Source organism: Petromyzon marinus, unplaced genomic scaffold (assembly GCF_048934315.1).
Source record: "Petromyzon marinus isolate PM22_M1 ecotype Great Lakes invasive population unplaced genomic scaffold, UKy_Petmar_22M1.pri1.0 PM_G_Scaffold_34, whole genome shotgun sequence".
NCBI lineage: Eukaryota > Metazoa > Chordata > Hyperoartia > Petromyzontiformes > Petromyzontidae > Petromyzon > Petromyzon marinus.
This window is the reverse complement of record NW_027422917.1, coordinates 1189799-1217735: the sequence shown is the minus strand read 5'-3', so window position 1 is coordinate 1217735 and position 27937 is coordinate 1189799. Positions and strand designations below refer to the sequence as shown.

Here is a 27937-nt window from a genome sequence, read left to right as displayed (position 1 = left end):
GTTCTCTGGTGTGTTTTAACAGCAGATGAATCTGAAAATGAATTCCCACACACACTGCACTTGAAAGGTTTCTCTCTCGTGTGTGTTCTCTGGTGTGTTTTAAGAGCAAATTAATCTGAAAATGTCTTCCCACACACACTGCACTTGAAAAGTTTCTCTTCCGTGTGTGTTCTCTGGTGTTTTAAGAGCGGATGACCATGAAAATGTCTTCCCACACACACTGCACCTGAAGGGTTTCTCTCCCGTGTGTGTTCTCTGGTGTTCTTTAAGAGTAAAGTTCCAACCTGGAGCAAAGTTCCAACCTGGACATCGATTCCCATACTCGCTGCTACTCAATTGACATCCCTACGAGAGAGGCTCTACCTTGGTAAACAACAACCACCACAACCACCACCACCACCACAACGATGAGAATTTCTCACCTCGGATTTCAGTGCAAGCGCGCACATGGCAACTTCCTGTTGCGTCGCGACAGCAGGAAGTAGTATGACGTCACTTCCCTCCCAAGAGCGGCTCTCCAACTGAATAAATTATGTTAATGAGGCTGGCCCATATGTCGACGGATGGGGGCGTGGGCGCTGAATAATCTCGCGACGGCTTTAACGAACACATTATGTTAATGAGTCGCCAGTCACTGGGCGTAGCTTTGCCCAAATAAGGATTGCCACTGGAACGATATAGGCAGTGACCCGAGCGGAGGTGACGTCACGCTCAAGAGCGCGGTGGACGGGGGAAGGGTGAATACCTTGGTGACATGACGTCACTAGCGAGGTACACCTCCCCCTGGCGTTTCACGCCGATGAGGTAACGCAGAGTGGTGACGTCACAGAGTTGGAGTTTAAGTTGATTTAGATTCATTTTCTATTGCTCCCTCCCTTGGGTGCGTGGGCTCAGCAACGTGGACATTATTGTGTATACACTGTGTGTGTACACTATGTGTATACACTGTGTGTGTCACTGTGTGTGTGTACACTGTGTGTGTGTACACTGTGTGTGTACACTGTTTGTGTCCACATTAAACCAAACCCCCGGTAAGGCCATCTACTTAATGACGAGAGAAAATTCACACGAAATGTCCTTTTCAATGAAGTCTTCCAGATGTAAATTGATACAAGCTTTTAATGAGGAAATAAAATCATCTAATCCAAAACACAACACAATTCAAAGATGTTTCATTTTAAAACTTCAAAACGGAGCACGGGATACTTGCGTGGATGCGTCCTTCGTGTGCAAATGTTGTGACTTTCCTGGCCTGAAGGCCGTCAATGTGTTGGACCCTTATTGGTGCACAGCGTCTCAACAACAGCAGTGGGGTTTGCTTCAACCGATAGGTACGAACATCCAGACGTGAATCAGCAAGGTGCATTTCTAGTCCCAGTTAGACAAAATCTACGTCAACTAGTAAGCCAAAACTACAATTCGTGTTGTAGAGATTGTACCTTCTCCTATACGTGTAACTTTCAAGTGGTATGCCTTGTAACTGATGAATGATCCGAGCATGCTTCCTACTTCAAAGACAATGAGTTGCTCCAGAGGCAGACGCTTCGTGAAACACAAAAGTACCCTTTGACCTGTATCACAAGAACAACGGATCTCACCTGAGTTCTCTGTACAGGTTACTTCCAAAACACACACACTTTGTCCTAACATCACTTATTCAATGTTTGTTCCTCATACAAAATGTTACACGTACGCACACAATCAGACAAGTATTCATTCTAAATCATTGACGGGCATATTAACAACATTGAATTACTGCAGCGAAATTGACTGCATCACGTTACATCGTATTAACAAGAAGTTATTTTACAAATACGCACCGTCTGCTTAACAGTGTATGTACAACGTACTATTGTTGCGTCATTCAAAACGAGTAGGCCGTTGCATGCTGGCGTCTGGGTCAAAATGTAGCAAATTTAAAACATTACGCTACAAATAATTGCTTGTGTTGCCATCGAAACGCCGTAATCTGTTATGTTTCTACCCACGTGGTGACTTTACCGAAATAACTCAAGAGTGTGGATTCCTGCTGTCACGAAAGCTTCAAATCAAGATTGCCTACAAACTACACAGCTGAGATGACGCATCAATCATCGCCCCCTACTGACAGGCTCTTGTCCACATGCAGGCTGGTGCAGGGCCACCACCTTGTGCCACACAGGGGCAGCTGCTACTTGGGGATGCTCAAGTGTTTCAGACGAGGTACGACACAAAACTCTGAGTTGCTGAGGCGATTAAGCAAGCACGGTGTAAATGCAATTATTATAACATAGTGAATGATTGGGGGCTTATTGTCTCTCGCTCCTGGTTAAAGATCTACCCAACCCACAGGTCCACAAAGACTGGCCACTCTTACTCTGCAGGATGAACCTAGAAACTGAGTGTCCAACTTCACATTCTTGTCATTAAAGGCCTGTGACAAAGGTGCATCTATTGGAACGACATCGTCTCTGGCTTACACATCTACCGGCTCTCCACTTGACTTTGGATTGTCTCGGAGGAAGTCCACCCACACCTCGACTTCCACAAACTGCTGGGAGTTGCCTCGCTCTGCCTCACAGTCAGAATTCTCCTCCTGCTTCACGTTGCCTCCATCGATGTGAAGGTCCCATTTTGGAGTTGAATCTTCATCTTCACATTTCACCTTCACTTCTTCGTTCTTCACCATCACTTCTTCCCTCTTCACCTTCACCTCTTCACATTTCACCTGCACCTCTTCATATTTCACCTCGCTACCTTTAAAAGTGTCCAAGCTGGGATTTTCTTCCGGTTCGTGTTTCATGAGGGATGGGCTCATTGCGGCACTTTGACTTTCACAAGCTGATTTCAGACTCCACTCCTTGCAGATCTTTTGATGCTTCTGTGTTCTCTGGTGTAGTTGAAGATTTGATGAATGTGCAAAAGCCTTCCCGCACACACTGCACTTGAAGGGTTTCTCTCCCGTGTGTGTACTCTGGTGTACTTGAAGATTTGATGAATGTGCAAATGCCTTCCCGCACACACTGCACTTGAAAGGTTTCTCTCCCGCGTGTGTTCTCTGGTGTGTTTTAACAGCAGATGAATCTGAAAATGAATTCCCACACACACTGCACTTGAAAGGTTTCTCTCTCGTGTGTGTTCTCTGGTGTGTTTTAAGAGCAAATTAATCTGAAAATGTCTTCCCACACACACTGCACTTGAAAAGTTTCTCTTCCGTGTGTGTTCTCTGGTGTTTTAAGAGCGGATGACCATGAAAATGTCTTCCCACACACACTGCACCTGAAGGGTTTCTCTCCCGTGTGTGTTCTCTGGTGTTCTTTAAGAGTAAAGTTCCAACCTGGAGCAAAGTTCCAACCTGGACATCGATTCCCATACTCGCTGCTACTCAATTGACATCCCTACGAGAGAGGCTCTACCTTGGTAAACAACAACCACCACAACCACCACCACCACCACAACGATGAGAATTTCTCACCTCGGATTTCAGTGCAAGCGCGCACATGGCAACTTCCTGTTGCGTCGCGACAGCAGGAAGTAGTATGACGTCACTTCCCTCCCAAGAGCGGCTCTCCAACTGAATAAATTATGTTAATGAGGCTGGCCCATATGTCGACGGATGGGGGCGTGGGCGCTGAATAATCTCGCGACGGCTTTAACGAACACATTATGTTAATGAGTCGCCAGTCACTGGGCGTAGCTTTGCCCAAATAAGGATTGCCACTGGAACGATATAGGCAGTGACCCGAGCGGAGGTGACGTCACGCTCAAGAGCGCGGTGGACGGGGGAAGGGTGAATACCTTGGTGACATGACGTCACTAGCGAGGTACACCTCCCCCTGGCGTTTCACGCCGATGAGGTAACGCAGAGTGGTGACGTCACAGAGTTGGAGTTTAAGTTGATTTAGATTCATTTTCTATTGCTCCCTCCCTTGGGTGCGTGGGCTCAGCAACGTGGACATTATTGTGTATACACTGTGTGTGTACACTATGTGTATACACTGTGTGTGTCACTGTGTGTGTGTACACTGTGTGTGTGTACACTGTGTGTGTACACTGTTTGTGTCCACATTAAACCAAACCCCCGGTAAGGCCATCTACTTAATGACGAGAGAAAATTCACACGAAATGTCCTTTTCAATGAAGTCTTCCAGATGTAAATTGATACAAGCTTTTAATGAGGAAATAAAATCATCTAATCCAAAACACAACACAATTCAAAGATGTTTCATTTTAAAACTTCAAAACGGAGCACGGGATACTTGCGTGGATGCGTCCTTCGTGTGCAAATGTTGTGACTTTCCTGGCCTGAAGGCCGTCAATGTGTTGGACCCTTATTGGTGCACAGCGTCTCAACAACAGCAGTGGGGTTTGCTTCAACCGATAGGTACGAACATCCAGACGTGAATCAGCAAGGTGCATTTCTAGTCCCAGTTAGACAAAATCTACGTCAACTAGTAAGCCAAAACTACAATTCGTGTTGTAGAGATTGTACCTTCTCCTATACGTGTAACTTTCAAGTGGTATGCCTTGTAACTGATGAATGATCCGAGCATGCTTCCTACTTCAAAGACAATGAGTTGCTCCAGAGGCAGACGCTTCGTGAAACACAAAAGTACCCTTTGACCTGTATCACAAGAACAACGGATCTCACCTGAGTTCTCTGTACAGGTTACTTCCAAAACACACACACTTTGTCCTAACATCACTTATTCAATGTTTGTTCCTCATACAAAATGTTACACGTACGCACACAATCAGACAAGTATTCATTCTAAATCATTGACGGGCATATTAACAACATTGAATTACTGCAGCGAAATTGACTGCATCACGTTACATCGTATTAACAAGAAGTAATTTTACAAATACGCACCGTCTGCTTAACAGTGTATGTACAACGTACTATTGTTGCGTCATTCAAAACGAGTAGGCCGTTGCATGCTGGCGTCTGGGTCAAAATGTAGCAAATTCTAAACATTACGCTACAAATAATAGATCACGGCGTTTCGATGGCAACACAAGCAATCGTCATCAGGTGGGACAAGCACAGCAGCAATAAGAGGAAACTGCTGGAGTAGGCGCCTACTACTTCAGCAGTTTCTCTTGCTGTGGTTGTCCCACCTGATGACGATTGCTTGTGTTGTGATCTAAACGCCGTGATCTGTTATGTTTCTACCCACGTGGTGACTTTACCGAAATAACTCAAGAGTGTGGATTCCTGCAGTCACGAAAGCTTCAAATCAAGATTACCTACAAACTACACAACTGAGATGACGCATCGATCATCACCCCCTACTTACAGGCTCTTGTCCACATGCAGGCTGGTGCAGGGCCACCACCTTGTGCCACACAAGGGCAGCTGCTACTTGGGGATGCTCTTCGAGTGCTTCAGACGAGGTACGACACAAAACTCTGAGTTGCCGAGGCGATAAAGCAAGCACCGTGTAAATGCAAATATTATAACATAGTGAATGCTTGGAAGCTTATTGTCTCTCGCTCCTGGCTAGAGATCTACCCAACCCACAGGTCCACAAAGATTGGCCGCCGTTACTCTGCAGGTTGCACCTAGGAACTGAGTGTTCAACTTCACGTTCTTGTCATTAAAGGCCTGTGACAAAGGTGTATCTATTGGAGCGACATCGTCTCAAGCTTACACATCTACCGGGTCTCCACTTGACTTTGGATTGTCTCGGAGGAAGTCCACCCACACCTCCACTTCCACAAACTGCTGGGAGTTGCCTCACTCTGCCTCCGTCAGAATTCTCCTCCTGCTTCACGTTGCCTCCATCGATGTGAAGGTCCCATTTTGGAGTTGAATCTTCATCTTCACATTTCACCTTCACTTCTTCGTTCTTCACCATCACTTCTTCCCTCTTCACCTTCACCTCTTCACATTTCACCTGCACCTCTTCATATTTCACCTCGCTACCTTTAAAAGTGTCCAAGCTGGGATTTTCTTCCGGTTCGTGTTTCATGAGGGATGGGCTCATTGCGGCACTTTGACTTTCACAAGCTGATTTCAGACTCCACTCCTTGCAGATCTTTTGATGCTTCTGTGTTCTCTGGTGTAGTTGAAGATTTGATGAATGTGCAAAAGCCTTCCCGCACACACTGCACTTGAAGGGTTTCTCTCCCGTGTGTGTACTCTGGTGTACTTGAAGATTTGATGAATGTGCAAATGCCTTCCCGCACACACTGCACTTGAAAGGTTTCTCTCCCGCGTGTGTTCTCTGGTGTGTTTTAACAGCAGATGAATCTGAAAATGAATTCCCACACACACTGCACTTGAAAGGTTTCTCTCTCGTGTGTGTTCTCTGGTGTGTTTTAAGAGCAAATTAATCTGAAAATGTCTTCCCACACACACTGCACTTGAAAAGTTTCTCTTCCGTGTGTGTTCTCTGGTGTTTTAAGAGCGGATGACCATGAAAATGTCTTCCCACACACACTGCACCTGAAGGGTTTCTCTCCCGTGTGTGTTCTCTGGTGTTCTTTAAGAGTAAAGTTCCAACCTGGAGCAAAGTTCCAACCTGGACATCGATTCCCATACTCGCTGCTACTCAATTGACATCCCTACGAGAGAGGCTCTACCTTGGTAAACAACAACCACCACAACCACCACCACCACCACAACGATGAGAATTTCTCACCTCGGATTTCAGTGCAAGCGCGCACATGGCAACTTCCTGTTGCGTCGCGACAGCAGGAAGTAGTATGACGTCACTTCCCTCCCAAGAGCGGCTCTCCAACTGAATAAATTATGTTAATGAGGCTGGCCCATATGTCGACGGATGGGGGCGTGGGCGCTGAATAATCTCGCGACGGCTTTAACGAACACATTATGTTAATGAGTCGCCAGTCACTGGGCGTAGCTTTGCCCAAATAAGGATTGCCACTGGAACGATATAGGCAGTGACCCGAGCGGAGGTGACGTCACGCTCAAGAGCGCGGTGGACGGGGGAAGGGTGAATACCTTGGTGACATGACGTCACTAGCGAGGTACACCTCCCCCTGGCGTTTCACGCCGATGAGGTAACGCAGAGTGGTGACGTCACAGAGTTGGAGTTTAAGTTGATTTAGATTCATTTTCTATTGCTCCCTCCCTTGGGTGCGTGGGCTCAGCAACGTGGACATTATTGTGTATACACTGTGTGTGTACACTATGTGTATACACTGTGTGTGTCACTGTGTGTGTGTACACTGTGTGTGTGTACACTGTGTGTGTACACTGTTTGTGTCCACATTAAACCAAACCCCCGGTAAGGCCATCTACTTAATGACGAGAGAAAATTCACACGAAATGTCCTTTTCAATGAAGTCTTCCAGATGTAAATTGATACAAGCTTTTAATGAGGAAATAAAATCATCTAATCCAAAACACAACACAATTCAAAGATGTTTCATTTTAAAACTTCAAAACGGAGCACGGGATACTTGCGTGGATGCGTCCTTCGTGTGCAAATGTTGTGACTTTCCTGGCCTGAAGGCCGTCAATGTGTTGGACCCTTATTGGTGCACAGCGTCTCAACAACAGCAGTGGGGTTTGCTTCAACCGATAGGTACGAACATCCAGACGTGAATCAGCAAGGTGCATTTCTAGTCCCAGTTAGACAAAATCTACGTCAACTAGTAAGCCAAAACTACAATTCGTGTTGTAGAGATTGTACCTTCTCCTATACGTGTAACTTTCAAGTGGTATGCCTTGTAACTGATGAATGATCCGAGCATGCTTCCTACTTCAAAGACAATGAGTTGCTCCAGAGGCAGACGCTTCGTGAAACACAAAAGTACCCTTTGACCTGTATCACAAGAACAACGGATCTCACCTGAGTTCTCTGTACAGGTTACTTCCAAAACACACACACTTTGTCCTAACATCACTTATTCAATGTTTGTTCCTCATACAAAATGTTACACGTACGCACACAATCAGACAAGTATTCATTCTAAATCATTGACGGGCATATTAACAACATTGAATTACTGCAGCGAAATTGACTGCATCACGTTACATCGTATTAACAAGAAGTTATTTTACAAATACGCACCGTCTGCTTAACAGTGTATGTACAACGTACTATTGTTGCGTCATTCAAAACGAGTAGGCCGTTGCATGCTGGCGTCTGGGTCAAAATGTAGCAAATTTAAAACATTACGCTACAAATAATTGCTTGTGTTGCCATCGAAACGCCGTAATCTGTTATGTTTCTACCCACGTGGTGACTTTACCGAAATAACTCAAGAGTGTGGATTCCTGCTGTCACGAAAGCTTCAAATCAAGATTGCCTACAAACTACACAGCTGAGATGACGCATCAATCATCGCCCCCTACTGACAGGCTCTTGTCCACATGCAGGCTGGTGCAGGGCCACCACCTTGTGCCACACAGGGGCAGCTGCTACTTGGGGATGCTCAAGTGTTTCAGACGAGGTACGACACAAAACTCTGAGTTGCTGAGGCGATTAAGCAAGCACGGTGTAAATGCAATTATTATAACATAGTGAATGATTGGGGGCTTATTGTCTCTCGCTCCTGGTTAAAGATCTACCCAACCCACAGGTCCACAAAGACTGGCCACTCTTACTCTGCAGGATGAACCTAGAAACTGAGTGTCCAACTTCACATTCTTGTCATTAAAGGCCTGTGACAAAGGTGCATCTATTGGAACGACATCGTCTCTGGCTTACACATCTACCGGCTCTCCACTTGACTTTGGATTGTCTCGGAGGAAGTCCACCCACACCTCGACTTCCACAAACTGCTGGGAGTTGCCTCGCTCTGCCTCACAGTCAGAATTCTCCTCCTGCTTCACGTTGCCTCCATCGATGTGAAGGTCCCATTTTGGAGTTGAATCTTCATCTTCACATTTCACCTTCACTTCTTCCCTCTTCACAATCACCTCTTCCCTCTTCACCATCACTTCTTCCCTCTTCACCATCACCTCTTCATATTTCACCTCGATAACTTTAAAAGTGTCCAGGCTAGGATTTTCTTCCGGTTCTTGTTTCATGAGGGATGGGCTTATTGTGGCACTTTGACTTTCACAAGCTGATTTCAGACTCCACTCCTTGTGGATCTTCTGATGCTTCTGTGTTCTCTGGTGTACTTGAAGATGTGATTGCTGTGCAAACGCCGTCCCGCACGGAGTGCACCTGAAGGGTTTCTCTCCCGTGTGTGTTCTCTGGTGAATTACAAGAGGAGATGACTGTGCAAACGCCTTCCCACACACACTGCACTTGAAGGGTTTCTATCCCGTGTGTGTTCTCTGGTGTATTACAAGAGCAGGTGACCGTGAAAATGCTTTCCCACACACACTGCACCTGAAGGGTTTCTCTCCCGTGTGTGTTTTCTGGTGTTCTACAAGAGTAGATGTTTGTGCAAACGCCTTCCCACACACACTGCACCTGAAGGGTTTCTCTCCTGTGTGTGTTCTCTGGTGTTCTACAAGATTAGATGACTGTGCAAACGCCTTCCCACACACAATGCACTTGAAGGGTTTCTCTCCCGTGTGTGTTCTTTGGTGTGCTACAAGAGCAGATGAATGTGCAAACGCCTTCCCACACACACTGCACTTGAAGGGTTTCTCTCCTGTGTGTGTTCTCTGGTGTTCTACAAGATTAGATGAATGTGCAAACGCCTTCCCACACACACTGCACTTGAAGGGTTTCTCTCCTGTGTGAGTTCTCTGGTGCCGTGTCAAATCTCCAGTACGATCCGTGCTGTATGCACACTGGTCGCATTGTTGACTTGTCATACCGAGCTGCGCTGAGTGCCTTTGCTCCATCAGACCAATTCTGCAGAGGAAGCGTCAGAGGAAGCGTCAGCGGCAGACAGAAAAAAATAATATCCACACCATCTACACGTCAGTATCGAGGCACAGAGGAAAGCATATATACACAGTAACACGTGACTTACACGTCTATACTTATTCATATATTCATGATATAGTGGAAAAGTGTCCCAAATTCATCACACGGGCTGTTATGGCACACAATGAGAGGGCAAATAGTTATAAACATACCTGGAAGCCCTCGTATCTTCAAAATGAATGTTCACCAAAAACTCCGAGCACACAATTTCAGCTGGCTGGCAACAAAAGGAATATTTATGAAAGCTAAATTCAGCTGACGTAGCAAAGTGTGTTTAAAATAATACTGTTTGTGTTATGCAGAAATTCATAAATTAATGTTCAATTGCAATTTAGAGGTGTGAAGCCAGGCACAGATGTCCTTGAATGCTGGGATGAACAGATCCGACTTCAGCTGCACGTGTGTGCTGTGTTAACTTCCTGACTCCATTCTTACAAAGAGTTGCAGAGGAAAACAAAACTAAACTACTGTTTTGATATAACCTCCGTGCGCAATAGAGTTAATAGACTTTACTGCAAACACAAACTTGACACTGTCACACACTCAGAGGTGGAGCCAGGTTTTCAGGTAGGGGGGGCAACCCTTCCAGAAATGAAAAAATGATAGTAGTTGTTAGTAAGTAAGAAGTTGTTAGTAAGGAGTTGTTAGTAAGGAGTTGTTAGTAAGGAGTTGTTAGTACGTAAGGAGTTGTTAGTAAGGAGTTGTTAGTAAGTAAGGAGTTGTTAGTAAGGAGTTGTTAGTAAGTAGTTGTTAGTAAGTAATGAGTTGTTAGTAAGTAAGGAGTTGTTAGTAAGTAAGGAGTTGTTAGTAAGGAGTTGTTAGTAAGGAGTTGTTAGTAAGGAGTTGTTAGTAAGGAGTTGTTAGTACGTAATGACTTGTCCCTTGCTTTTTATTCGACGGGTGTGATCGGCATTGCGCTCGCTGAAGGTGTTTGCCTTCAGGGAAGTCGTGTACTGTATACGCAACTGCGCAAAATTCTGTGAGTCGCTTGTAACTGCTTTGCCGTTACTTATTGCCAATTATGGACTCGGACTGTTGTCCTCTCATAGAGTCCCTGGCACGTAATAATATGCCACACGGTGGCAGTGGGGGTCGCAAAATGCTGATTTATCTACATATATATGAAAGGGAAATGTGTGGATACGTGTGTCTGTTCGAAATGTTTAGCATACTTCCCAACGTGCCACACACTTGAAATTTGGCATGTGGGTATGTTCCATACTGTACACAATGTAAAAAATATAAATAGTCTTTTGTATTTTTTTTGGGGGGGGGGGGGAAATGACCATGAAGTGTCTGGCGTCAACCCGCAACACCTCTGAGTTAAGCGCTCTGCAATGCTTAGAGCTGTTAACAGCGTGCCGGGAGATTTTAGGTGGCGCTTCGCTACTGGCCGATGAAGCCATTGGATTCTCCGAGTTCAATACATATCCTCCGTGCGAAGAACGGGTAGAACTGCTATCTTAAATATGAAGCAGAACATTCCATCTGTTTGTTTGTGCGAAGCAGCAAAAACCTCTCCAACGCTGAGCTCTGGCGTCGTGAAAATTTGCACAGCTTACGCTGTCTGGAATTTCTAAGTGAACGTGACTATTTTCAGCTCGCCACGTCATTATTCCCTTCCCGAGTGGCCGAAATCGACCTTACGTAGAAGTGGGGTAAGGTTGAATTTCCTTGAGTGAAAACATCCGATTTAGGTAAGTTGATTTGTTTCGGCTTTTTTCTTTCTTGCAAGCATCAATTTTTTCCAGGGTTTTTCAGTGAAATAGAAGGGAATGTGAAGTTAATCAAAGACAATAATCCAAGTCCCGGGCGAAGCCTGGTAGTGAAGCTCGTTACTAATAAACCCCAATGATCCTATCAAAATTAGGGATTTCGATCGGATCGTTGGGGGGGCACGTGCAACTCCACCCCCACTGGCTCCACCACTGTCACACACTGGCATGGTTCACAGGTGGTGGTGTGTCCAGACCCACGCCTGGCCACCTTCACCTGCTCAGTATTAATGCTTCCTCACTCCACCAAGTAGTTAATTGAGGATCAATCAACACAGCCGAGGCTGCGTGTCTCTCTCCCCGTGGTCGTGTAGATTTCCTTCCCGATCCCCCGGTCTCCCCTCTACGTGTAGAGAATGAACACCGCCACGCGTCTAGAGTGAACACCGCCACGTGTCTAGAGTGAACACCACTACACATCTAGAGTGAACACCACCAAGCGTCTAGAGTGAACACCACCAAGTGTCTAGAGCAGGGGTCGGGAACCTTTTTGACTAAGAGAGCCATGAAAGCAAAACATTTGGAAATTTATTTCAGTGAGAGCCATATAATATATTTTAAAAGTGAATTCAACTAAATGTCAGTATAATAAGCCTCTGAATTTATTCTTTTAAATAATGTTGTTATAACACTCACCATTAATGCGACTTCTGGTGCTGCATGGATTTGCTGATGTCTTTGTAGTCGGGTTGGTACTTGGTGAGGTTAAGCTTCATGCAAGCGTTGAGGCTTTCATCCGTTAAACGTGATCGTAGGTTGGACTTGATGTTTTTAAGATGTGAGAATGACTGCTCACATGCATACGTAGATCCAAACATGGTCAATACAGCAATACTCACACGCTGCAGTGTGTGGTATGTGACAGGAAGCGCGTTCCAAGTTTTGAGAATCAGCTGGTCTTCGGGTTGGAGTTTTTTCATTTCTGTCCACATGTGCTTGCTCGCCAACTCCGCTTTCTGTCGTGTGATTCTTTCCAAATCTTCATTCAGTGACTTGAACTTATTCACCCACATGTCCGAGGCCTTCAGGTCAGCCACTTCTGCTTCAAAATCTCTGACAGAGACACCAGGGATGTAATTCAGGTCGGCTGTGTTCAGTGAACACTCGTTTGGATGGGTGATTAACTTAAAAAGACGAGTGTGCTCACGAAATTCTCCAAAGCGTGCTTTGAAGGACTGTAGGAGACTGGATGTGCAGCCAGCTAGCTGGTGGAGATCAAGTTTTTGAATGGGCTCACTTGCTGTGCATGCATCTTTAAATTGGCTCAGTTTTTCAAAATGTAGTAAACGACCTGTTTCAAGATCCGTGATGAAAAGCTCCAGCTTGTTTTCAAAAGCAAATACAGCTTGTTGAAGGGATAACACTGTATTTCCAATGCCTTGCATTTTCACGTTGAGCTGGTTCAGATGTTCAGTCAGATCTACGAGATAGTAAAACTTGAGGAGCCACTCGGTGTCGGCTAGCTCAGGATGCCCGACGCCTTTCATTTCAAGGAAAGTCCGGATTTCGTTCAGGCAAGCCGCAAAACGGCTAAGCACCTTCCCTCTTGACAACCAAAGCACATTGCTGTGCAAAAGCAGACCAGGATAGTTATTTACAACTTCATCCAGCAGTGTTTTAAACTGGCGATCATTTAAGGCTCGGGCAACAATAAAGTTGATCACACGAATGACCAGCGACATCACTTCGCCAAACTGCCTGTCACACATCTGAGCACAAAGTGCCTCCTGGTGTATAATGCAATGGAAACTTAGGATGGGTCTATTTTCATGTTCACGGAGAAGCGCCACAAATCCTTTGTTTTTCCCCACCATACACGGAGCACCATCAGTACACACTGAGAGAAGTTTATCCATAGGTAGACTTTTTTCTTGAGCAAACTCCATGAAAGACTTGAATAAATCCTCACCTCTTGTGGACCCTTTTAATGGCAGAACAGCAAGACTTTCTTCGCGCAGTGTGTCACCAACAGCATATCTTGCAATCACGCTGAACTGCGACAAATGGCTCACGTCTGTTGACTCATCCAAAGCCAGAGAAAAGAACGGCGCTGCATTTATGTCCTTCACTTGCGTTTCCTCCACTTTGTTTGCCATCACGATGGTACGATCATGAACAGTTCTTGCCGACAGAGGCATGTCTTGTATCCGTTTGATTATCTTGTCTTTGTTCGGAAGATCATCAAAAAGTTAATTGGCTACATCCAGCATGAACGTTTTAGCATACTCGCCATCTGTGAATGGTTTTCCGTTCCTCACTATTGCTAAAGAACCAGCAAAGCTAGCCGAATTATAGTCACCTTGCCGGGTCCATACGCGGAGTTGCTGCTGGCTAGCTTGCACCCTGCTCAAAAGCTCTTGGCACGCTTTCTTTCTGCTGTCTCCCGCAGGGTATTTTGATGCAAAGGTAGCGTGGCGCGTGTCGAAGTGCCGCTTTACATTCGACCGTTTCAACGATGTAATTTTGTCATTGCAAATTAGACACACCGCAGAACCCGCTCTCTCCACAAAGGCGAATTCTTCGGTCCATTCGTCCTGAAATGTACGATACTCGTCGTCTTTTTTTCTTTTCGCCATCTTCTTTGTCGAAGGGTTAGCTTTGAGCTAATGACCGAGCAGACGCAGTCTCAGACTGATTCAAAAGGGGGCGTTTACCTGTTTTACCCAGCAACGGCAAACGTAGGCCAGTATCATCCAATTAAAATAATGGACAATTGCTCCTGCAGCCCTGAACAGGACATGCGCAGTGAAAAATCGATGTATGGATTAAAACAAGTGAGAATATTTTGTTTTATCTGCGAGCCATATGCAATCATCAAAAGAGCCACATCTGGCTCGCGAGCCATAGGTTCCCGACCCCTGGTCTAGAGTGAACACCGCCACGTGTCTAGAGTGAACACCGCCACGCGTCTAGGGTGAACACCACCCCGAGTCTAGAGTGAACACCGCCACGCGTCTAGAGTGAACACCGCCACGCGTCTAGAGTGAACACCGCCACGCGTCTAGAGTGAACACCACCACGTGTCTAGAGTGAACACCACCACGCGTCTAGAGTGAACACCACCACGCTGTTGACAAAGCCTCACCTTGTGTTGTTGTGGGCAGGTTGCTTCTGATAACAAGAGCGGTATAGCAGCTCAAGCGGGCTTGGCCTGGTGAAAAAAAATAAAAACTGCGTGAATATTTACAATAAAAACAAAGTTACAAAGTGGCGAGCCGGGTGAAGACAAATTAAACTTAAGCGAGATAATTAAAGTAAACGCAATCAGGCGAGGGCAGGAGGCAAGGCCCCGCGTGGCTAGGCCCCGCGCTGTAAAGTTCCAACCTGGACATCGATTCCCATGCTCACTGCTACTCAACTGACATCCCTACGAGCGAGAGAGAGCGAGGCTCTACGTTGGTAAACAACAACCACCACAACCACCACCACCACCACCACAACCGCGATGAGAATTTCTCACCTCGGATTTCAGTTCACGTGCGGAGCGGCAGATTCCTGTTACCTCGTGACGTCACGCGGCAGCAGGAGGTGACGTCACTTGAGTGGTACAAGACACTCCCCTCCCGCAACGAGCGGGTCTTAATTTAAATAAATTATGTTAATGAGTCCGGCCCATACGTGGAGGGATGGGGCGTGGGTGCTGAAACCCGTCGCAATAAACTCGCGACGGCCTTCACGAATACATTATGTTAATGAGCCGCCAGTCACCGGGCGTAGCTTTGCCCAAATAAGGATTGTACTTGAACAGATAACGGAAGTTGACCCAGGCAGAGGTGACGTCACGCTCAAGGGCGCGGTAGACGGGGTGGGGTGAATACCTTGGTGACATGACGTCACTGGCGAGGTACACCTCCCCCTGGCGTTTCACGCCGATGAGGTGATGCTGAGTGGTGACGTCACAGAGCGGGATTGGAGTTTAAGTTGATTTAGATTCATTTTCCATTGCTCCCTCCCTTGAACTCAGCAACAACAACAACGTGGACATTGCATCCCACTGGGATTTTTTTAGCACACAGCCTTGGTGTACGGTGCTTTTTTCAGGAATATTTTGCTGTTTTTAATTCATGGATTTTCTGTTTGCAGTCACACAAAGTAGTCACTTTAAGATGTGTTTCTTGTTCGTTTTTGTGTTTGTTGTGGTTGCACTTGATTCAAGAGCCGAATGGCTCACAGGGGTATACCAAAATATATAAACTGAAACTATTGTGTACACTGTGTGTACACACTGTGTACGTACACGCTGTGTGTGCACTGTGTGTGTGTACACGTACACACTGTGTGTACGTGTACACTGTGAATGTACAGTGTGTGTACACTGTGTGTACACACACTGTGTGTGCGTGCACTGTGTGTGTGCACTGTGTGTGTCTGTGCACTGTGTTGTATATACACTGTGTGTGTGTACACTGTGGGGGGCACAGTCATCTCAGTCGACCAATGGGCATCTTTTCATCAATTTATTATTTTCCAATTTTCTTGTTTTCTATCTACGTGACTTTACCGAAAGAACCAAGAATGTGGTAGCACATTCTCTATTTATTGCAGAGGTTCAAGGTTAAAAACCCGACAGGCACACCTGGCTACCCCAGTAACATTCACCACAACATGCGCAGTCTGCTAAACGGCAGATGTAAAACAAACCACTGTGTCACTCACAACGCACATTGCATGTTGGTGTCACGGTCAAAATTGTGTCAATTCCAGTAACACTATCCAGAAACTCCACAACGGAGACACGCACCCCCTGTACCAACGACGGAGGCGCAGGGACAGATGCTCGATTACGTTGGAATCGATCTGCAGACGGCCAGCAGCTCCGTGTCGCCTTATCTCGATCCCGCGATCCCTACCAGGTGATAGTCCGCATCGAACCAAACCCCCGGCAAGGCCATCGTCTACTTAACGATGAGAGAAAACTCACACGAAATGTCGTTTTCAATGAATAAGCTTTTAATGAAGAAATACAACTATATAATTCAAAACATAATACAATTAAAAGCTGTTTCATTTTCAAACTTCAAGACGGAGCATCGGGAGCTTGCGTGGAGGCGTCGTTCGCGTGCAATTTTTTTCGTGACTTTCCTGGCCCAAGGCCGCAAATGGTTATGAGGGGCGCCGCAGGTGGTCAGGCTTGCTTCAACTCTTGGTCGTGAACATCCAGACGTGAATCAGCAAGGAGCATTTCATGTCCTAGTTCGAGAAAATCTACGTCAACACGTAATACAAAACTACAATTTGTGTTGCAGAGAATGAACCTCCTCTATGTGTAACCTTTGAGTGGTGTGCCACGTAACTGATTAATGATCCGAGTATGCTCCTTATTTCAAAGACGATGAGTTGCTGCAGAGGGAGATGCTTCCTGAAAACACAAAAATACCCTTTGACCTGTATCACAAGAACAATGAGTCTCACCTGAGTTCTCTGTACAGGTTACTTCCAAACACACACACACACTTTGTCCTAACATCACTTATTCAATGTTTGACCCTTATAGACAAAATTTTACATGTATGCACACAATCAGACAAGTATTCATTCTAAATTGAATTACTGCACTGAAATATACTGCATCAGTTTACATCGCATTAACAAGAAGATATTTTAAAAAATACGCACTGTCTGCTTAACAGTGTATGTACAACGTACTATTGTTGCGTCATTCAAAACGAGTAGGCCATTGCATGCTGGCGTCTGGGTCAAAATTTATCAAATTCGAAACATTGCCTACAAACTCCACAACTAAGATGCCACATCAACCATCGCCCCCTACTGACAGGCTCTTGTCCACATGCAGGCCGGTGCAGGGCCACCACCTTGTGCCACACAGGGGCAGCTGCTACTTGGGGATGCTCTTCGTGTGTCTGAGACGAGATACAAAAGTCCGAATTGCCAGAGGCAATAAAGCAAGCACCATATAAGTGGAATAATTAAATAACAAAAATCACGACGTTTCGGCCACAACACAAGTGGCCTTCATCAGGTGAAGGGACCGTGCTGTCATGATGAAGGCCACTTGTGTTGTGGCTGAAACGTCGTGATTTTTGTTATTTTATCTTTTTACCTACGTGACTTTACCGAATAGAACCAAAGAGTATGGATCCTTGCAGTCACGAAAGCTTCAAATCTAGAATGGAATTATTAAAACCGAGTGAATGCTTGGGAGCTTATTGGCTCTCGCTCCTGGTTAGAGATCTACCCAACCCACAGGTCCACAAAGACTGGCCACTCTCACCATGCAGGTTTAACCTAGGAACTGAGTGTTCAACTTCACATTCTTGTCATTAAAGGCCTGTGACTAAGGTGTATCCATTGGAGCGACCAGAGTGGAGTCGGCTCCGGGAGAGGCAACCACCTCGCCCCACGCCGCTCCTCCACTTCGAGGTCTGCGGAGAACTTCGCCACCACCACCACCACCAGCGTGGCAATCTTCACGGCTGTGCTCACTGTGGTTCTGCTGCTCACGCAGCCGGTGGTGGAACTTCTCGGAGGATCTCAGCGTGGGGGTTCGAACATCAACGGCTCCAACACCAGCACCACCACCACGATCAACAACTACTCGGGACTCGTGAAGGACGTCTCTCCACCGGCAGCGGTCGCCACCTGGGGACCGATGTTCACCAGCGGCCACGCACACGGACAGGAGAGGGGCGGCCCAGCCTGGCCCCACGGGATGTCCTGGCTCATGGACAGCGCGCCGACTCCTCTCCTGCAGGCTGCGGGTCAGCTGTGCAGTAGCCACAGTGAGGCCATTGTGGACAGCGTGCTCCCTGCCCTACTGCAGGCTGTGGGTCAGCTGTGCAGTAGCCACAGTGAGGACATAGTGGACAGCTCGCTCCCTGCCCTACTGCAGGCTATGGGTCAGCTGAGCGGCAGCTGACAGGACATAGTGGACAGCGTGCTCCCTGCCCTGCTCCACGTCGTGCGTCAGCTGTACAGCGGCTGCAAGGAGGCCATCGGCTCCACCGTGCCGCTGAACACCCCGCACATCGCCGTGCGTCTCCGGCGTTCTGTAAGTCGCAGAGTTGAGTGAGCAACATCCATCATCGTCGTCGTCACCATCAGCCACGGTCAATCCACTAGCGGGTAGAGACCTCCCCGTGCCGTCGCAACCTCCCACGATGCCGCTGTGCGGTGATCCACCCAGCGCCTGACACGTGGAGCGATTTCATTGCTTCATCTCCCCACTGGGCATCCTCTCGGATGACCACCCCGCCGCCCATCGGCATCAATCGCCCCCTTCACGTCCTCCACCGTCACCCTCAACTCCACCCGCGGTGTTTTCAACAGCCTGGTTGGCCACTGGAACGGTATCCCGGACAGTGCCGGATTAAGCTCGTGCGGGTCCTGTGGCATATATTATAACGGTGCCCAAAATAAAATAACACAATTATTAAAACGCAAAGTTTACACATCTACCGGGTCTCCACCTGACTTTGTATTGTCTTGGAGGAAGTCCACCCACACCTCCACTTCCACGAACTGCTGGGAGTTGCCTCGCTCTGCCTCAATCAGAATTCTCCTCCTGCTTCACGTTGCCTCCATCGATGTGAAGGTCCCATTTTGGAGTTGAATCTTCATCTTCATATTTCACCTTCACTTCTTCGCTCTTCACCATCACTTCTTCACATTTCACCTTCACTTCTTCGCTCTTCACCATCACTTCTTCCCTCTTCACCATCACCTCTTCATATTTCACCTCGATACCTTTAAAAGTGTCCAAGCTGGGATTTTCTTTCGGTTCTTATTTCATGAGGGATGGGCTTATTGTGGCACTTTGACTTTCACAAGCTGTTTTCAGACTCCACTCCTTGTGGACCTTCTGATGCTTGTGCGTTCTCTGGTGTACTTGAAGATGTGATGACTGTGCAAACGCCATCCCGCACAGAGTGTACCTGAAGGGTTTCTCTCCTGTGTGTGTTCTCTGGTGTTTTTTAAGAGCAGATGAACGTGCAAACGCCTTCCCACACACACTGCACTTGAAGGGTTTCTCTCCCGTGTGTGTTCTCTGGTGTACTTGAAGATGATGATGAAAGTGCAAACGGCTTCCCGCACAGAGTGCACTTGAAGGGTTTCTCTCCCGTGTGTGTTCTCTGGTGTACTTGAAGATGTTGTTGCTGTGCAAACGCCATCCTGCACAGATTACACTTGAAGGGTTTCTCTCCTCTGTGTGTTCTCAGGTGTCTTTTAACAACAGATGACCGTGAAAATGCCTTCCCACACACACTGCACTTGAAGGGTTTTTCTCCCGTGTGTGTTCTCTGGTGTGCTACAAGAGGAGATGAATGTGCAAACGCCTTCCCACACGTACTGCACTTGAAGGGTTTCTCTCCCGTGTGTGTTTTCTGGTGTACTAGAAGATGTGGGGACTGTGCAAACGCCTTCCCGCACAGAGTGCACTTGAAGGGTTTCTCTCCTGTGTGTGTACTCTGATGTCTTTGCAGATGTGATGACTGTGAAAATGCCTTCCCGCACACCGTGCACCTGAAGGGTTTCTCTCCCGTGTGTGTTCTCTGGTGGATCTCAAGAACTGATGGCCATGCAAATGCCTTCCCACACACAGTGCACTTGAAGGGTTTCTCTCCCGTGCGAGTTCTCTGGTGCCGTGTCAAATTTCCAGTCCGATCCGTGCTGTATGCACGCTGGTCGCATTGTTGCCTTGTCGTACAGAGCTGCGCTGAGTGCCTTGCTCCAGCAAACCAGCGTCAGCTGCAGACAGAAAAAAATAATATCCACACCATCACCACGTCAGTATCGAAGCACAGAGGAATTAATATATACACAGTAACACGTGACTTACACGTCTATACTTATTCATATATTCATGAAGTAGTGAAGAAGTGTCCCAAATTCATCACAGGGCTGTTATGGCACACAATGAGAGGGCAAACGGTCATAAACATGCCTGGAAGCCCTCGTATCTTCAAAATGAATGTCCACCCAAAACTCCGAGCACACAATTTCAGCTGTCTGGCTACAAAAGGAATATTTATGAGAGCTAAATTCAGCTGACATAGCAAAGGGTGGTGAAAACAATACTATTTGTGTTAGGCAGAAATGCATAAATTAACGTTCAATCGCAACTTAGAGGTGTGAATCCAGGCTCAGATGTCCTTGAATGCTGGGATGAACAGTTCCGACTTCAGCTGAATGTGTGTGCTGTGTTAACTTCCTGTTTCCATTCATATAAAGAGTTCCAGAGGAAAACAAAAGTAAACTATTGTAATGCTATAACCTCCGTGTTCAACAGAGCTAATAGATGTTACTGCAAACACAAACTGTACACTGTCACTGGGTAAACAGGCGGTGGCGTGTCTAGAATCACGCCTGGCCACCTTCATCTGCTTGGCATGAATGCTTCCTCACTCCACCAAGTAATTAATTGAGGATCAACGAACATAGCCGAGGCTAACTGGAGTTTGCGTGTCTCTCTCCGTGGTGAGACGTTAACTACCTCACCTGGTATACAGGAAGTCGTGGGTTTGATCCCGACCCTGACGCCTGCTGTATATTTGGAGTTTGCGCGTATCTCCGTTTAGCGTCTTTGACCGATAGACATTGACACAGGTATTCTTGTTTCTTTCGGTAAAGTTACGTAGATAGAAAATAACAATAACAGATAATACAATTACATTAAATAAAGACCACTGTGTTGCGATCAAAACGACGTGAGTTTTTTGCTTTATTTACATTTTTTCATTTATTTTCATTTAATTTTCTATCTACGTGACTTTACCGAAAGAACCAAGAATATTAATTCCTGCAGTCACCAAAGTTTTAAGTCAAAACATTCACACACGTTGACAAAGCCTCACCTTGTGTTGTTGTGGGCAGGTTGCTTCTGATAACAAGAGCGGTATAGCAGCTCAAGCGGGCTTGGCCTGCTAACAAAAGAAAATAAAAACTGCGTGAATATTTACAATAACACAAAATTACAAAGTGGTGAGCCGGGTGAAGACAAATTAAACTTAAGTGAGATAATTAAAGTGAATGCAATCAGGCGAGGGCAGGAGGCAAGGCCCCACGTGGCAAGGCCCCGCGTTGTAAAGTTCCAACCTGGACATCGATTCCCATGCTCGCTGCTACTCAACTGACATCCCTACGAGAGAGAGCGAGGCTCTACCTTGGTAAACAACAACAACCACCACTACCACCACCACAACAACCACAATCGCAATGAAAATTTCTCACCTCGGATTTCAGTGCAGGAAGCGATAGCTTCCTGTTACCTCGTGACGTCATGCGGCAGCAGGTGACATGACGTCACATCCGGGGTACGAGACACGCTCCTCCCACAATGAGCTGCTCCGTAAATAAATAAGTTATTGAATGAATAAATTATGTTAATGTTATCCGTCCCATATGTTGTGGGGTGCTGAACCCGTCGCAAAAAACTCGCGACGGCTTTAACGAACACATTATGTTAATGAGCCGCCAGTCACTGGGCGTAGCTTTGCCCAAATAAGGATTGGCACTGGAACGATATCGGCAGTGACCCAAGCGGAGGTGACGTCATGTTCAAGAGCGCGGCAAACGGGGGAGGGGTGAATACCTTGGTGACATGACGTCACTAGCGAGGGACACCCTCTGGCGTTTCACACCGATGAAGTGATGCTGTGTAGTGACGTCACAGAGCGGGATTGGAGTTTAAGTTGATTTAGATTCATTTTCCATTGCTCCCTCCCTTGAACTCAGCAACAACAACAACGTGGACATTGCATCCCACTGGGATTTTTAGCACACAGCGTTGGTGTACGGTGCTTTTTTCAGGAACATTTAGCTGTTTTTTTCATGAATTTTCTGTTTGCAGAGTCACACAAAGTAGTCACTTTAAGATGTGTTTCTTGTTCGGGTTTGTGTTTGTTGTGGTTGCACTTGATTCAAGAGCCGAATGGCTCACAGGGGTATACCAAAAAATATACTGAAATTATTGTGTACACTCTGTGTGTGTGTGTACACTGTGTGTGTGTGCACTGTGTGTGTACACTGTGTGTGTGTACACTGTGTGTGTGTGCACTGTGTGTGTCTGTGCACTGTGTTGTATATACACTGTGTGTGTGTACACTGTGGGGGGCACAGTCATCTCAGTCGACCAATGGGCATCTTTTCATCAATTTATTATTTTCCAATTTTCTTGTTTTTGTTATTTTCTATTTACGTGACTTTACCGAAAGAACCAAGAATGTGGTAGCACATTCTCTATTCATTGCAGACGTTCCAGGTTAAAATCCGACAGGCACACCTGGCTACCCCAGTAACATTCACCAAAATATGCGCAGTCTGCTAAACGGCAGATGTAAAACATAACGTTGTGTCATTCACAACGCATGTTGGTGTCACGGTCAAAATTGTGGCAATTCCAAACATTATCCAGAAACTCCACAACGGAGACACGCACCCCCTGTACCAACGACGGAGGTGCAGGGACAGACGCTCGATTACGTTGGAATCGATCTACAGACGGCCAGCAGCTCCGTGTCGCCTTATCTCGATCCCGCAATCCCAAACAGGTGAAAGTCCGCATCGAACCGAACCCCCGGCAAGGCCATCTACTTAACGACGAGAGAAAATTCACACGAAATGTCCTTCTCAACGAAGTCTTCCGGATGTAAAATGAAATAAGCTTTTAATGAAGAAATAACAATAATCTAATTCAAAACACGCGATTCAAAGATGTTTCATTTTAAAACTTCAAAACGGAGCACGGGCCGATTGCGTGAATGCGTCCTTCGTGTGCCGTAAATGTTGAGACTTTCCTGGCCTGTAGGCCGTCAATGTGTTGGACCATTATTGGTGCACAGCATCTCAACAACAGCAGTGGGGTTTGCTTCAAGCGAGAGGTATGAACATCCAGACGTGAATCAGCAAGGAGCATTTCTAGTCCGAGTTAGACAAAATCTACGTCAATACGTAAGACAAAACTACAATTCGTGTTGTAGAGAATGTACCTCCTCCTATACGTGTAACTTTCAAGTGGTATGCCTTGTAACTGATGAATGATCCGACCGTGCTCCCTATTTCAAGGACGATGAGTTGCTGCAGAGGCAGATGCTTCATGAAACACAAAAGTACCCTTTGACCTGCATCACAAGAACAACGGGTCTCACCCGAGTTCTCTGTACAGGTTACTTCCAAACACACACACACTTTGTCCTAACATCACTTAATCAATATAGATTTGAACACTTAATCAATGTTTGACCCTCATAGACAAAATGTAACATGTACACGCACAATCAGACAAGTATTCATTCTTAATTATTTACAGGCATATTAACAAAATTGAATTACTGCAGTGAAATATCCTGCATCAGGTTACATCGTATTAACAAGAAGCTATTTTAAAAATATGCACCGTCTGCTTAACAGTGGATGTAAACATACTATTGTGTCATTCAAAACGAGTCGGCCATTGCATGCTGGCGAATTCTAAACATTAGCGACAAATTACAAAACTGAGATGAAACATCAATCATTGCCCCCTACTGACAGCCTCTTGTTCACATACTCTTTGGTTCTTTCAGTAAAGTCACGTAGGTAGAACAGATAATAATAGATCACGACGTTTCGATCGTAACACAAGCGGTCGTCCTCAGGCGGAAAAAAAAAATGCAGGCTTGTGCAGGGCCACCACCCTGTGCCACACAGGGGCAGCTGCTACTTGGGGATGCTCTTCGAGTGTTTCAGACGAGATAGAAAACTCCGAGTTGCCGAGGCGATTAAGCAAGCACCGAGTAAATGTAATTATTATAACATAGTGAATGCTTGGGGGCTTCTTGGCTCTCATTCCTGGTCAGAGATCTCCCAAATCCACGGGTCCACAAAGACTGGCCGCTCGCTCTTACTCTGCAGGTTGAACCTGGGAATTGAGTGTTCAACTTCACATTCTTTTCATTAAAGGCCTGTGACAAAGGTGCATCTATTGTAGCGACCGTCTCAAGCTTACACACATATCGGTTCTCCATTTGACTTTGTATTGTCTAGGAGCAAGTCCACCCACACCTCCACTTCCATGAATTGCTGGGAGTTGCCTCGCTCTGCCTCAGTCAGAATTCTCCTCCTGCTTTACGTTGCCTCCATCAATGTGAAGGTCCGATTCTGGAGTTGAATCTTCATCTTCACATTTCACCATCACCTCTTCATATTTCACCTTGATACCTTTAAAAGTGTCCAAGCTGGGATTTTCTTCCGGTTCGTGTTTCATGAGGGATGGGCTTATTGTGGCACTTTGACTTTCACAAGCTGATTTCAGACTCCACTCCTTGCAGATCTTCTGATGCTTCTGTGTTCTCTGGTGTACTTGAAGATTTTATGAATGTGCAAACGCCTTCCTGCAGAGTGCACCTGAAGGGTTTCTCTCCTGTGTGTATTCTCTGGTGTGTTACAAGAGGAGATGACTTTGCAAACGCCTTCCCACACACACTGCACTTGAAGGGTTTCTCTCCCGTGTGTGTTCTCTGGTGTACTTTAAGATGTGGTGACTGTGAAAACGCCTTCCCGCACAGAGTGCACTTGAAGGGTTTCTCTCCCGTGTGTGTTCTCTCGTGTACTTCAAGATGTGATGACTGTGCAAACATCATCCCGCACAAAATGCACCTGAAGGGTTTCTCTCCTGTGTGTGTTCTCTGGTGTATTTTAAGAACAGATGACTGTGCAAATGCCTTCCCACACACAGTGCACTTGAAGGGTTTCTCTCCTGTGTGTGTTCTCTGGTGTTTTTTAAGAACAGCTGACTGTGAAAATGCCTTCCCACACACAGTGCACTTGAAGGGTTTCTCTCCCGTGTGTGTTCTCTGGTGTCTTTGCAGATTTGATGAATGTGCAAACGCCTTCGCACACATCGTGCACCTGAAGGGTTTCACTCCCGTGTATGTTCTCTGGTGTGTTACAAGAGCAGATGAACGTGCAAATGCCTTCCCACACACAGTGCACTTGAAGGGTTTCTCTCCCGTGTGTGTTCTCTGGTGTCTTTGCAGATTTGATGAATGTGCAAACGCCTTCGCACACATCGTGCACCTGAAGGGTTTCACTCCCGTGTATGTTCTCTGGTGTGTTACAAGAGCAGATGAACGTGCAAATGCCTTCCCACACACAGTGCACTTGAAGGGTTTCTCTCCTGTGTGAGTTCTCTGGAGGGTCTGAAGAACTGATGGCCATGCAAATGCCTTCCCAGACACAGTGCACTTAAAGGGTTTCTCTCCTGTGTGTGTTCTCTGGTGTACTTGAAGATGTGGGGACTGTGAAAATGCCTCCCCACACACACTGCACTTGAAGGGTTTCTCTCCCGTGTGTGTTCTCTGGTGTGCTACAAGAGTAGATGAATGTGCAAACGCCTTCCCACACACACTGCACTTGAAGGGTTTATCTCCCGTGTGTGTTCTCTGGTGTTCTACAAGAGTAAATGAACGTGCAAACGCCTTCCCACACACACTGTACTTGAAGGGTTTCTCTCCTGTGTGAGTTCTCTCGTGCCGTGTCAAATCTCCAGTACGATCCGTGCTGTATGCACGCTGGTCGCATTGTTGCTTTGTAGTACCGAGCTGCGCTGAGTGCATTTGCTCCATCAGACCAATTCTGCGGAGGAAGCGTCAGAGGAAGCGTCAGCTGCAGACAGAAAAAAATAATATCCACACCATCTACACGTCAGTATCGAGGCACAGAGGAATGCATATATAGTCACATGTGACTTACACGTCTATATTCATGATGTAGTAAAAACGTTTCCCAAATTCATCACAGGGCTGTTATGGCACACAATGAGAGGGAAAATGGTTATAAACATGCCTGGAAGCCCTCGTATCTTCAAAATTAATGTTCACCCAAAACCCTAAGCACACAATTTCGGCTGTCTGGCTACAAAAGGAATATTTATGAGAGCTAAATTCAGCTGACATAGCAAAGGGTGTTGAAAACAATACTATTTGTGTTAAGCAGAAATTCATAAATTAATGTTCAATCACAACTTAGAGGTGTGAATCTAGGCTCAGATGTCCTTGAATGCTGGGATGAACAGTTCCGACTTCAGCTGAATGTGTGTGCTGTGTTAACTTCTTGTTTCCATTCTTATAAAGAGTTCCAGAGGAAAACAAAAATAAACTATTGTTACGCTATAACCTCCGTGTTCAACAGAGTTAATAGACGTTAATGCAAACACAAACTGTACACTGTCAATGGGTAAACAGGCAGTGGCGTGTCTAGAATCACGCCTGGCCACCTTCATCTGCATGGCATGAATGCTTCATCACTCCAAGTAATTGAGGATCAACGAACATAGCCGAGGCTAACTGGAGTTTGCGTGTCTCTCTCCGTGGTGAGATGTTAACTACCTCACCTGGTGTACAGGAAGTCGTGGGTTCGATCCCGACCCTGACGCCTGCTGTATATTTGGAGTTTGCGTCACTCCGTTTAGCCTCTTTGACCGATAGACATTGACACACGTATTCTTGTTGATTTCGGTAAAGTTACGTAGATAGAAAATAACAATAACAGATAATACAATTACATTAAATAAAGACCACTTGTGTTGCGATCAAAACGACGTGAGTTGTTTTGCTTTATTTGCAATTATTTTTATTATTTTTATTTAATTTTCTATCTACGTGACTTTACCGAAAGAACCAAGAATATTAATTCCTGCAGTCACCAAAGTTTTAAGTCAAAACATTCACACACGTTGACAAAGCCTCACCTTGTGTTGTTGTGGGCAGGTCGCTTCTGATAACAAGAGCGGTATAGCAGCTCAAGCGGGCTTGGCCTGGTAACAAAAGAACGAAAATAAAAACTGCGTGAATATTTACAATAAAACAAAGTTACAAAGTGGCGAGCCGGGTGAAGACAAATTAAACTTAAGCGAGATTATTAAAGTGAATGCAATCAGGCGAGGGCAGGAGGCAAGGCCCCGCGTGGCTAGGCCCCGCATTGTAAAGTTCCAACCTGGACATCGATTTCCATGCTCGCTGCTACTCAACTGACATCCCTACGTGAGAGAGCGAGGCTCTACCTTGGTAAACAACAACAACCACCACCACCGCCACAACCACCACCACCACAACGATGAGAATTTCTCACCTCGGATTTGAGTGCAAGCGCGCACACGGCAGCTTCCTGTTGCCTCGTGACAGCAGGAAGTAGTATGACGTCACTTCCCACCCAAGAGCTGCTCTCCAACTGAATAAATTATGTTAATGAGGCCGGCCCATATGTGGAGGAATGGGGCCGTGGGCGCTGAACCCGTCGCAATAAACTCGCGACGGCTTTAACGGATACATTATGTTAATGAGCCGCCAGTCACTGTGCGTGATGAGTACTAGGTGCCTCGGT

General features: G+C 46.2%; 1 long non-coding RNA gene across 1 annotated transcript in view; it reads right to left on the bottom strand.

The window, feature by feature from the left end:
• LOC142915734 (uncharacterized) overlaps window positions 1-20322 on the bottom strand; it is a 60246-nt gene extending 39924 nt beyond the window's left edge. The window contains exon 1 of the long non-coding RNA XR_012936075.1: window positions 16910-20322. This is a non-coding gene — a long non-coding RNA (uncharacterized LOC142915734). The remainder of the gene's footprint in view (window positions 1-16909) is intronic.
• Window positions 20323-27937: the final 7615 nt, after the last annotated feature.